This window comes from Microtus ochrogaster, unplaced genomic scaffold, assembly GCF_000317375.1.
Source record: "Microtus ochrogaster isolate Prairie Vole_2 unplaced genomic scaffold, MicOch1.0 UNK60, whole genome shotgun sequence".
NCBI classification, from domain to species: domain Eukaryota; kingdom Metazoa; phylum Chordata; class Mammalia; order Rodentia; family Cricetidae; genus Microtus; species Microtus ochrogaster.
In genome coordinates this window covers 1,278,458-1,290,690 of record NW_004949158.1, presented here as the reverse complement: position 1 = coordinate 1,290,690, position 12,233 = coordinate 1,278,458, and the positions used below count along the sequence as shown (strand labels likewise).

The window sequence follows — 12,233 nt, the reverse complement described above, 5'->3', positions numbered from 1 at the left end:
AAGAGGGCACCAGACCCCATTACAGATGGTTGTGAGCCACCATGTGGTTGCTGGGAATTGAACTCAGGACCTTTGGAAGAGCAGGCGATGCTCTTAACCTCTGAGCCATCTCTCTAGCCCCGAAGACCCCACTCTTTCCGTGTATGAGAGCCCCACCTTGGAGTCAGAGGGACCTGGCAAGCTGGGAAGCACCCTGGCCAAATTGAAAGTGCAGACCTAATCATTTATGCAAATTCCAGGATTCTGTTTGCTTAAGAGGTTTCAAGTTGAGTTGCGTTTGAGAATCTGGAGGATGTGGATGATCGCAGAAAGCCGATTAGTACACAAAGGGATATTATCCCTGGCTGGAAAAGCCAGGCAGGCAGTGAGGATATCAAGAAAACTTACCGTGTGCAAAGTATTCAATTAGAGAATCAACCAGCGGGATCAGGAGCCAAAAAATGAGCACTAAGAGTGGGTGCCCTCCCTTGACACCTGCAGAGGAGAGTTTGTTGTTAGACCTTCAGGGAAGATGAACGTCTCAAGAAGGTCTGGATTCCTGGTCTTCAACACAGACCCTGGTGCTGTGTAAGTGTTCATAAAAGATACCTAAATGAATGGATGGATGGATGGATGGATGGATGGATGATGATGATGATGATGATGATGATGATGATGATGATGATGATGATGATGATGGGTGGATGAATGGATGGATGGATGGATGGATGGATGGATGGATGGATGGATGGATGGATGGACAGATGGATGGACGGACAGATGGATGGATGGACAGATGGATGGATGGACAGATGGATGGATGGACAGATGGATGGATGGACAGATGGATGGATGGACAGATGGATGGAAAACAATTCTCTTACCAAAGAATGCGGCACATTTCTTAACACCCAATAACTTCAGGAAAGTCAGAAGACTTAAAAAAAAAAAACTCTTGGACAGTTGAAAAATAGGAAAGGTCGAGTGAAAATGAGAGAAGACATGCCAACCCCAGGAAAATATCAGGACAGGGTCAGAAGATCCCCTTGCTAGGGAGCTGAGGATGGGCAGAAGGGCACCAGCCTCCTGAGTCCTAGAGTAACAGGGTCATCAAGCAGAGAAGAGCCAGACCATGAGGGATACGCAGCTGCAACATGATTATCTTTTAATAGAAATCGATATATTGGGAAACCAAGCTGGCCTCCCCTTCTTGATAGCCTGCTCACTTCTCACCCTGCATGTCTGCCCCGAAACCCAGGAGCTTCCCACTAAGTGACAGTTTCTGGAGGATCTAACATTCTGCAAAGTCCACACTAGATATATTCATAGGACAGTCTTCACGGGGACATAGCTTTTTTCCAGTTCTGTGCCTGTGATTTTAAAAGTCACCTCTGAAAGATGCTGGTCACTTTAGGAAGCAGTGGTAAGAGCTTCAGAGGGTCCTAATGCAGGCAGGCGGGGAACTCACACAAACCCTGGTTTAGCTTTAGAATAATTTAATGACATTTGTATTTAATTAGCCATTGTTTTACTTAGGGAAACTCTGAAGCTGAAAGAAGTTAAGAATTTGACCCAGGGGACTGGAGAGATGGTTCTGTGCTTATGAACAGTGGCTGCTTGTCCAGAGGGTTTGATTCCCAGCATCACATGGCAGCTCACAAGGGTCTACAACTCTAGTCTCAAGGGATCTAGCACCCTCTTCTGTCCTCACTGGGTACCAGGCATACACATGGTACACAGACATGCAGGCAGGCAAAACACCCATATGCATTTTTTTTAAAAAATCATGAAATATTTTTCTTTTTTTTTTGAGGGGTGCAATGAACTTTATTGATGGTATTCAAGAGAGTAGGGCTCCCTAAGCCCCCTCCTGCTATTCTGGGGGTCTGGGATGGAAACTGTGAGGGAGATGCTCAGTGTCAAGAGTTAGTTAGGACAGGGACTGCTCAGCAGCTGAGGACCTCTCTTGCTGTGTCCTTGCTGGGATGGGTGGTCCAAGGCGGGCTTCTTACTCCTTGGAGGCCATGTAGGCCATGAGGTCCACCACTCTGTTGCTGTAGCCGAATTCATTGTCGTACCAGGAAATGAGCTTTACAAAGTTGTCATTGAGAGCAATGCCAGCCCCAGCATCGAAGGTGGAAGAGTGGGAGTCACTGTTAAAGTCACAGGAGACGACCTGGTCCTCAGTGTAGCCCAGGATGCCCTTTAGTGGGCCCTCGGATGCCTGCTTCACCACCTTCTTGATGTCGTCATACTTGGCAGCTTTCTTGGGGTGGCATGTCAGATCCACGATGGACACATTGGGGGTAGGAACTCGGAAGGCCATGCCCGTGAGCTTCCTGTTCAGCTCTGGGATGACTTTGCCCACAGCCTTGGCAGGGCCAGTGGATGCAGGGATGATGTTCTGGGCAGCACCACGGCCATCTCGCCACAGCTTCCCAGAGGGGCCATCCACAGTCTTCTGGGTGGCCATGATGGCATGGACTGTTGTCATGAGTCCTTCCACGATGCCAAAGTTGTCATGGATGACCTTGGCCAAGGGGGCTAAGCAGTTGGTGGTGCAGGAAGCGTTGCTGACAATATTGAGGGAACTGTCATACTTGTCATGGTTTACACCCATCACAAACATGGGGGCATCGTCAGAAGGGGTGGAGATGATGACCCTCTTGGCCCCACCCTTCAAGTGGGCCCCAGCCTTCTCCATGGTGGTGAAGACACCGGTAGACTCCACAACATACGCGGCGCCGGCATCCCCCCATTTGATGTTGGCGGGATCTCGCTCCCGGAAGATGGTGATGGCCTTCCCGTTGATGACAAGCTTCCCATTCTCAGCCTTAACTGTGCCTTTGAACTTGCCATGGGTGGAGTCATACTGGAACATGTAGACCACGTAGTTGAAGTCGATGAAAGGGTCATTGATGGCAACAACGTCCACTTTGCCAGAAGTGAAGGCAGCCCTGGTAACCAGGCGTCCAATACGGCCAAATCCGTTCACTCCGACCTTCACCATCGTGTCTCTGAAACGAGGCTGGCACTGCACGAAAAGAAGCGGCTGTCTCTAGAACAGGGAGGAGCAGAGAGCCTGAAATATTTTTCTTATAAAGAATTTGACCCAGAACACAACTAATAAATGAAGGACTCAGCATTTGAGACCCAAGACATGGAAAAGAGGATGCCACTCCCTCCAGATAGAAGGCAAAGACAGGACATCAGGGGTAAATAGATATTGAGTTCTGCAAAGGCCTTGGTTTCCCCGTGACTCTTTTAAATACAAGAGTTTTAAATATAATTGTTTATCAGTGGCAGCTGCTTACAAAGTCTCGCCCATTTTTCTGAACTCTAACTCAAAAAACGTCATCTTCCCTTTCCCTCTTTCTTTCACTTTTTCCAACACAGCATGAGCCTAAGTGTGTTCTCTGACCCTCTGGGCTTCCGTGCTATTCGCTGAAGACCCCATACCTCGGCCCCATGCTACTGCTTTCTGACTTCCATGTCTAACTTTAAAGACATGACCTCTCCTCTTCTTCACCTCCCTCCTTCTGGCAACTGCCAAGATTTACGGCTTGCCTGCCTGTTGTTCTTCTCTCAAACTCAGATAATATGATCCCTGAGCTTTAACAAAAAGAAAAGAAACACTTCCTTAACTATAAGTAAGTCTACCAGGATGAATAAGCCAGGGCTGCCTACTCTGAGTTCCTTTTTGTAAACCTACTTTTATTAAGTATCTGACAATTTCATACATACATACATACAGTACATTTTTACCATATTCACTCCCTACTCCTCCCCCAGCTCTTCTCAAAGCCACCCACCACTTCCCACACCCCTCCCAATTCCAAGCCTTTTTTTCTTAGTTTTAACGCTCCAAGCGCAGTTTGTGGTACTCCTGTACTCCAGAGTGTGGGGCTAGAGGTGTGGTTGACTTACCAGGGGCCACACAATTAAAGAAGACTGACTCTCCCTCCCCGAGACGTCACCAACAATCAATAGCCCCTTAGCTGAGAGTGGGGCCTCATGAGCAATCCCCTCTCCATAGCCATGAGTTCCTAACCAGAATTTTCCATTGCTAAGTGGGTGCTGTTTTTTCCCAGCAGTCAGAGCTTCCAGAGCCCTGCCATCCTCCCAGGAACCCTAAGCATCTGTTTCTTTGCAGAAGAGGTCAGAAAGTAGATTTTGCTAGGGGTGGGGTGTGATGAGGAATTTGACTAAGGTTGTTTGAGCTCAAATCTGAGAGAAGAGATTATAAGCAATCTGCTGGTTCACTAGGAACTTAGACTTCTTATCTGAGCCAAAGTAATCACTTGCAGAAGGGCAAACCCATCCAGTGTGGGAGGATTCTTCTCTATCTTTGCCAGGAGCTGAAGAGCTTTTGCCTTCCTAATCAGCTTTTAAGAAGAGGCTGCCACTCAGGCTTGTCTAGGAAGCCCAGAAAGTGCCCAGATCCAACAGGTCCTGTGAAAAGGGAAGGACCTAGGCGTGCCCTGATGCCCTCCACACCTTGGACAAGTTGAGCTCAGCAACTTTGTGGCCCTGCTTCCTGGAATGATTCTCAACTGAGATGCTCAAGGCCAAGATCATCGAAAGAAAAGAGTTCAAGCGGCATGCAGTCTCCCAAACATTGCTTTTCCCCTGCATTTACTATGGGAGACAATTTCAGCTGTCTTTGCCCTGTCCTCCTGCCTGGAACACATATCACACTTGTAAGGATCACTTCTATCATCAGAGGAAGCATTCCTATGACACTGTTCCATCCGTGGCTGATAGACCAAAGTGGGGTGTTGAGCACCAGCTAGGTTGGTCATGTCCTTCTCTCTTAGGTTTAGACATTAAGACCTGGAAGCGTGGTACCCCTGGAGCTCAGAGAGCTGATGACTGACACCAGGGTAGGGTAGCCATGCTTTGCTGTTGGGGCCCATGAAATGCCACCCAAAAGTACAGCCCTATGGAGGAGGCCTGGAAGGCTTCTGAAGGAGCCTGAGAAACAAAGTCTCTGTGAGCCTCTGATATGCTTTTGTCAACATCCGCTCTTTGTGTATAAAAGTGTGTCAGAGAAATAGCATCCCTCTCCCCAACATGTAGGCAAAGGACGCTTGTTCATTTCCTGGCCATCCAGACCCAAAATAATCACACAGAAACTATATTAATTACAATACTGCTTGGTCAATTAGCTCATGCATATTTCTAGCTAACTCTTACATCTTGAATTAACCCATTTCTACTAATCTATGTATCACCACGAGATTTGTGGTTTACCAGTAAGGTTCTCCAGCATCTGTCTCCCTCAGCAGCTACATGGCATCTCTCTAACCCCACCTTCTTTCCTCCTCTATCTGTTTGGAATTCCTGGCCTTGCTCTACTCTGCTCTGCCATAGGCCCAAGCAGCTTCTTTATTAACCAATGGCAATAAAACATATTAACAACATACAGAGGGGAATCCCACATCACCAAGTTACATCATGGAGGTTAGAACCCTCTTTCCCCCAAATTAGTGATAAAACCTAGAAGGTCACTCTTCCCTTCTCCCTTGATCCAGAGGCCTGGAAAGAAGGAAGGCTGCAGTGAGGCTAAAAGGAATCTGCCATAGCCAGGCCTTGCTTCGTCCCATTCTGCCGGTGACATCATGGCACACCCTTTTGTCTGGTGTCATTTACCACAGCTGTCTTTTCTTCATTGACCCTAAGCATAGACAATTTTTGCTGGGTCTTCACGACCTTGTTTCTGAAGCCTCTTATGTCACAAAATACTAAGACATTCTGCTGGTCTCTGATGGCCTTTTGTTACAAGACTGTCAGCTGTGATTCTTAGGGTGGATGAGGGAAGGTGCCCTCTGCCCCATTTCCATCTCCATCCCAATTAAACCAAGTACATAGAAAAGAAAAGAATAAAGTGGGACGAGATGAAACCACACAAGGACAGCAGCTATCCCAATGCTTGATAGCATCGTACTTCCTGGCTCCTGACTCTAAAGAAGCCCAAGTTCATCTTCTGCCCTTGGGTGTGCACTAGGCTCCACCCCACTGGGCTTCCTTCCTCCAGAAGCCCCTTTGAGTCAGTTCCCATTATTGGCAATCAAAAAGAGAGTCTTGGAGAGTAATTAGCATTACCATCCAGATTAAGAGACTACTAATGGTTATTGAATACCTATTTCACTCGGTCCAGAAACTGTCATGATTTATCTCACTTATCGTCATCTCTTCATCAGCAACATCATGCACATTAGCATCTAAAAGTATTTATGAAGAGACTGGTTTCCCATGACAACACTTAGTTAGACTGAAAGGAAGTGACACCAGCCACGTCCAAGTCCCCTGACAATTTTCTAGACAGGCACGCTGACATGAAGACAAATGGACGGGGCATTAGATTAAAACAGGAAGAGACAATGAGCAGCTTCCCTAGTTGTCAGGTAAGAAGAGAGGGAGGGAAGCCAGAGAAAACCCGGCAGATAAGCTGAGGACATGCTAGGTCAGGGCGGAGAGAATGGTCCCAGCTAAGGGGTAACTCCAGGCTTGCTCAATTTGTCCAAGAAAATGCCAAGAAAGGAACACAAAAGAGAATGAAAGAGTAGTCTGGTACCTAGGCCAGTTTCAACGATCAGAATGTATATGTTTAATCTAGGAATTTAGAAAGGACAGGGAATTGAGGGGAGATTGAAGCAGCTGACAGAGGTGGAAGGGCTAAGAGAAGAAAAGTCAAAAAAATTTGTCCATGTTGGTATCGATCCATCTGGCAGACCTCAAAAAAATACCCAGCATGCAAAACTGAATGGGCAGATGACTAATAGGAAGAAAAGGAGAGATGAGATAAACCCTGAAAGGCAACGCACCAAGTGGTGATGGAAAGAGAAAAGGCTAGAAAGATCTGAGGGTGAAGAAAGGAGAGATCAGAGTGAGGAGCCGGCTGTCATCACAAGTAGGGAACACCATGGGCTAAGCCAGGGAAAGAGGATACAAGGAATCCCAAGGCAGGGAACCAGAGAGGGTCCGAGAAAAGGGCAGTAAAGCCAGGCTGCAAAGGAGGGTGGGAAGCCTCGTGAGAAGAGAGGCCTGTCCTGCAGGCCTCAACAATTCCCTCAGGATGCTGCCATTCTTGGCCTCCTCCAGCCTCTGTATGGACAGTAGGCACACTGCTGTGTCATTCTTCCAAACACACAATCATTCTCCACCCCACTCCGGGTGACTGACAACAGACTTGTCCTTGCCTCTAGTAGACATGCTAAGTCAGTGGCTCTCAACCTGGGGGTCACAACCCTTTTGGCAAACCTCCTTTTCCAAAAACATTTACCGGGCTGTTCAATTCCCAGCAACCACATGGTGGCTCACAACCATCTGTAATGAGGTCTGCTGCCCTCTTCTGACCTTCAGGCATACACACAGACAAAATATGTATACATAATAAATAAATAAATAAATCATTTACCTTATGACTCATAACAGTAGCACAGTTACAGTTATAAAGTAGCGATGAAAATAATCTTATGCCTGGGGATCACCATAGCATGAGGAACTTTGTTAAAGGGTCGCAGGATTAGGTTGAGAGTCACTGTCCTACACGGTCTTTATTTCTGCCCGTGCAACAGTGATTGCGCCCATTAATCTTTAGCTTTGCAATGATCTTATGAGATGGCCTTACATCCTCCCAGCTGCCATGTGAATTAATATCACCATACCCATTTCAAGGTGCATTCGGTCATTAGGTACACACTTCCTGGTAACTGGTCCCAACTTCATGCTTCTTGCTGGGGGAGTCAGCCCTGAACGCCATAGAGCAATAGCTGATCTATATAACTTGGGGACTCACAGCCAAGTCAGGAATTAATCAACCAACCAATTACGACTATGACAAGTTCCACATGGGAGTAGCAGAGGAAGCCATGAAAAGGTAGGACTGGATGGACACTTGGCTGTTATAGCACCGGAGTGGTAATGTTTCCACTGAGCTCTGAAGAAATGGGAGAGTCCTCATTTGACAGTCCAGTGACCTGTGCCTGTGATTCCAGCAGCTGAGAGGCAGAAGCAGAAAGAACAAGAGCTCTTAGCCAACCTAGGCTGTGAAGCAAGTTCCAGGCCATCGGTCTGTGCTATAAAACAAGACCCTGTCTGTTGTTTCTAACAAAATATCAATTGTTCAATCTTACCAGTAAAGACTCGGGAGCCAGATGCTGGAGGTGAAAGCCTGCTAGATCAGAGATGCAGAAGAAGTACCCAGTTTGTCTTCCTGCTTAGCAGCTTCCCCTGAAGCCTCTCACCTCTCCTACTGTCTCAAACAAGAATTCTTCAACTCAATGTCCCTCCCCTCTACTTCCTGTTTGTCTCTCTATCCATCCTCCTGACTCCCTCTTACTCTCAATAGTTTTTTTATTAATTATCTTATGCTCACTTTCTGTCAACTGGCTGCTTGTTCAGCCTCTTGGCCTATGGTTGTCTTTATTTAATCCTGTTAAAAATATTCAAGCTGATGGGCTGGAGAGATGGCTCAGTGTTTAAGAGCATTGCCTGCTCTTCCAAAGGTCCTGAGTTCAATTCCCAGCAACCACATGGTGGCTCACAACCATCTGTAATGAGGTCTGGTGCCCTCTTCTGGCCTGCAGGCATATACACAGAATACTGTATACATAATAAATGAATAAACATTTAAAAAAATATTCAAGCCGAAAGCTCTTGAATTGAAGGTGTGGCCTAGGGCTGAGCCACACCACAAGTAGGAACAGGTTTTTCCAGTAAATTAAGCAGCCTCATGGTTCACATTGACATTGTGATCAAATATCATGCAACACCTATCTCATATTAAGAACAAGAGAAGAAAGAAGTAAAGGAGGAAGCAATTGGAGAGATTGTTAGGCTCGTCCTTCTGTGGGATCTGGAAACTCAGAGCTGTCTTCATCTGGCAGCATTCTTTTCTTCCTGCATTACCTCTGTGTCCCTGAGAACACCATCCAATGGGCATAGCACAGACAAGGCTAGACACAGTTGCCATTCCTCCAGGGAAGAGTCCATGCCCCGGCCCCAACCCCAGTGTCTCCACCCAACCCAAACTCCGCTGCCTGCACCGGCAGGACCCACAATCTAGTCACACCCTCCTCTGTAGGACAAGCCCCCTGTACATTAATTGGAATCCCACTGGCATAGCACAAGAGGCATTCTTGACTTCATTGGTGTGTTTACTCTTTCATCCAACACTTTTTAGCCTCTACTGTGCCAAGCAGGCAGCTGCGCTGCTGCTGTTCCTCCACCCTGAAATGTGCTTCCCACCATTCGAAACCCTACTCACCTGGAGTCTCATTGCCCCTTTCTTCAGTCCTTGACATACCGCGAGAAAAGGGTAAGGAACCCAAAGTCAGAGCCAGTGTTCAATTATTGCTGAAATTCTCTCAGCCTGTGGTCCTGTCAGCAAAATGGAGACTTAACAGAAATAGTGACAGAGGCATCAAAACATCAGAAAAAGATAAAAATCTCTATCCAAAAATTTTTCATAAACTGAGAAGCAAATTCAAGGAATGAGAGACTGATTGATTGCCCCAGGCGTCAGAGGCCTCTCTCCACACACCTGCTCATGCACATAGCATGACACTGTGTCCCCACTTGAACCCTGGTCTTAATTTTCTTCCTCCGTTAGGTTACAAGCCACCCGAGAGACAGGCACACTTCTCTCCTCTGCAGTAGGTAGGGAAGAGCTCGGTACTCAAGTCAATACATCCAGGTAAAGCTAGGACAGTTGGAGGTCTGTGGGTATGGCGTGAGATGTTCTCATCTCAAGCAGGCTTAACTCAAGGGCAAAGGTGCCAGACATTCATGTTCACCGCAGCTTCCGTTAGTCAGGGGCTCCAGGTCCTCTGTCTCCCGAGTTCCAAGAAGGAATTTCAAGGACAACAATGGGTGAAGTCAGAAAGTTTTATTAGAAAGAGAATGCAAACAGAGCCTCCACGCAGCAGAAGGTTCACAAGAGGGTCACTAGCAAAGTTTAGACTCGGGGTACGATGGGAGGGGGCCAGAAGTAGAGTTGCTGCCAGGAGACTTTTATCTAGTTTTCTTCCTTTTGCTAAGGAAGTCAATTGGACTTTGAAAGGATTTGGCTGAGATATGGGGTGGTGGGCTGATCAATCCAGCTGGTCAGGCCACAGAACCCTGTGAGGTGACCCTTCCTCTGCATTCTGGTGACTAGACAGGCTTCAGCACGCATGTCCAAAGATCAGTGAAATATCTGACCACACGTATCTTCCAGGTGGCTCTGCTCGTTCATTTTCTGTGCAAAAGAAGAAAGATTTAAAACCTAGGACACAAACCAATGTCTCTCTAGTCAGAACATTTTCCGACATTTCTGGTGATGAACTAGCCTGCTTCCATCTTAGGCTTAAAAGTCATCTTATGGTAAAGACAAATTAGACTCAAGAATCGGACTATGGCCCGCCTGTAGTCTTGACTACAAATGGTTCTGCACTGCCTGCTCCTGGAAACAGAAACCATGTCTTTGTTTCAAAACGTTATAACCATCTTGCAACCCTACCTTTGCTTCAAAAAGGTTGTCATGGCAACCTTGCGATGCCCAACTTGCGACCATGTCTTTGTGCCTTCGCTTCAGGAGGTGGTTATGACTAACTTGTTATGTTTATGCTTTGTTCCTGTAACCCTGACTTTTCCTGCCAAAACCCCCTTGCCCCTGAACTATAAAACAACCTTGTCTTCCTCATATCCAGCGCTGAGCTCTCAAACCCCACCCTAGAGGAAGGCAACCCAAGTATGCAAATATAAAAACTTGCTTTAATTAATTTGGCTCAAATGATTTGGGTCTGTGGTCCTTCTCCTTGTACCTTGGGGATTAACACTGGCCTCCAGCCAGGACACAACTGCTAATAGGACCAAGGAGATTCATGACAGGCCTGGCTGATTTAGGGGTCTTCACTTTTTCTCTCCTAGTCTCATCACAAGCTTAAGGTTGGGCTCTCCTGAAGGATCAGTAGACTTGGGGACGATGGTGGTAGTAGAGTTACTGACACCTACAAGACTGTCTGGGAAATGAGCCAGCTCTTCATGCCCCTAACCTCAGGCAACCCACATCCCAGAGATGTCAACACCCCTGATGTCACCAAAACCATCAGCCATTAGATTGATTTAGAGACACTTGTTTTTTTGGTTTTTCTCTCCCCAGAAATTTCTGGAGTTCTGTTCTTCTTGCCAACCTAGCTGAAGCCTTTCTATAGCCCTGGGATTATAGCAATAAATTTCCATTTAGCCGTGACAAATGACTCCACGGCTCCCTTCCTCCTGTAGCCCCCACCTCCTTGCTCTGAAGTTTTCCTCTCAGAGGCAGCTCAAGGGCCTTGCCTTTGTGTGACACTGACGAGAGAGACTACCGTGCACAGTTGCCTACGCAGGTGTTATTCCAGAGTAGACGGTGCCCTGGGGGGAAAGCAGCCAGCCTTCCCTAGGTAAAGTCCCTAGTGATTGGGGCTCAGGCTAGAAGGATCTGAATAATAAGAGGCTGGTAGCAGAGGGAAAGAGGAAGTGGCAAAAAAAAGAAAAAGAAAAAAGAAAGAAAAAAGTTCATTAGTTGCATTGATTCAAGGGGAAGACAAGTGATTAAATAATTCACCCCCAAGGAAGAGGTTCCGAACCTGGCAGGGTGCAGAGATAAATTTAAATTTGTAGTAAAACAGCTCTTGCTCTGTCTGAGCAGGCGCTAGGGTGAGGGGGTTGTTGGTAAGGCCACCACACCTCCCCCAGCCAACTCTTAGCCAGGCGTCTTAGAGGAGGGGGCAGCGCCCTCTGGCTTCTGAAATAGTTACTTGGAGCTCTGCTGAGGCAAATTAGGTCCAGCACCACAAGGAACAGATGTAAAGCCTCTGTTCTCTTGACTGAGGGGAGAGGAGAGAAGGTGGACCAAGGACTGGGAAATGTACAAAGTAAGCAGTCTTCATTTGCAGGGTCCAAAGCCAATGGTCACGCCACTTAGAAGAGATGGGAGATGGCCTGCTTGGTTCTGAGTACATTCAGCCTGCCGACTAACCTGTTCTTACTGTCCTCTTGTTATCTGCCAGACAGAGGGACAGAGCACAGGGGACAGTCCCTCAAGGCTCTCAGTCACTCTAGATAGGAAAAGGAAGTGCCAATAAGTAACTGTCATCAATATAATTTAAGACCTGCGAAAGGTGGGGATATGTAAGAAGGTGGCCTGGGTCTGGAAAAGCCTGGGATAAAACCGGACTCGCTGAACATAGCGGACAATGAGGACTACTGAGAACTCAAGAACAATGGCA

General features: G+C 47.1%; 1 pseudogene; it reads right to left on the bottom strand.

The window, feature by feature from the left end:
• Positions 1 to 1,957: 1,957 nt before the first annotated feature.
• LOC101982357 lies at positions 1,958 to 3,025 on the bottom strand (annotated as a pseudogene).
• Between the last annotated feature and the right edge of the window lie 9,208 nt (positions 3,026 to 12,233).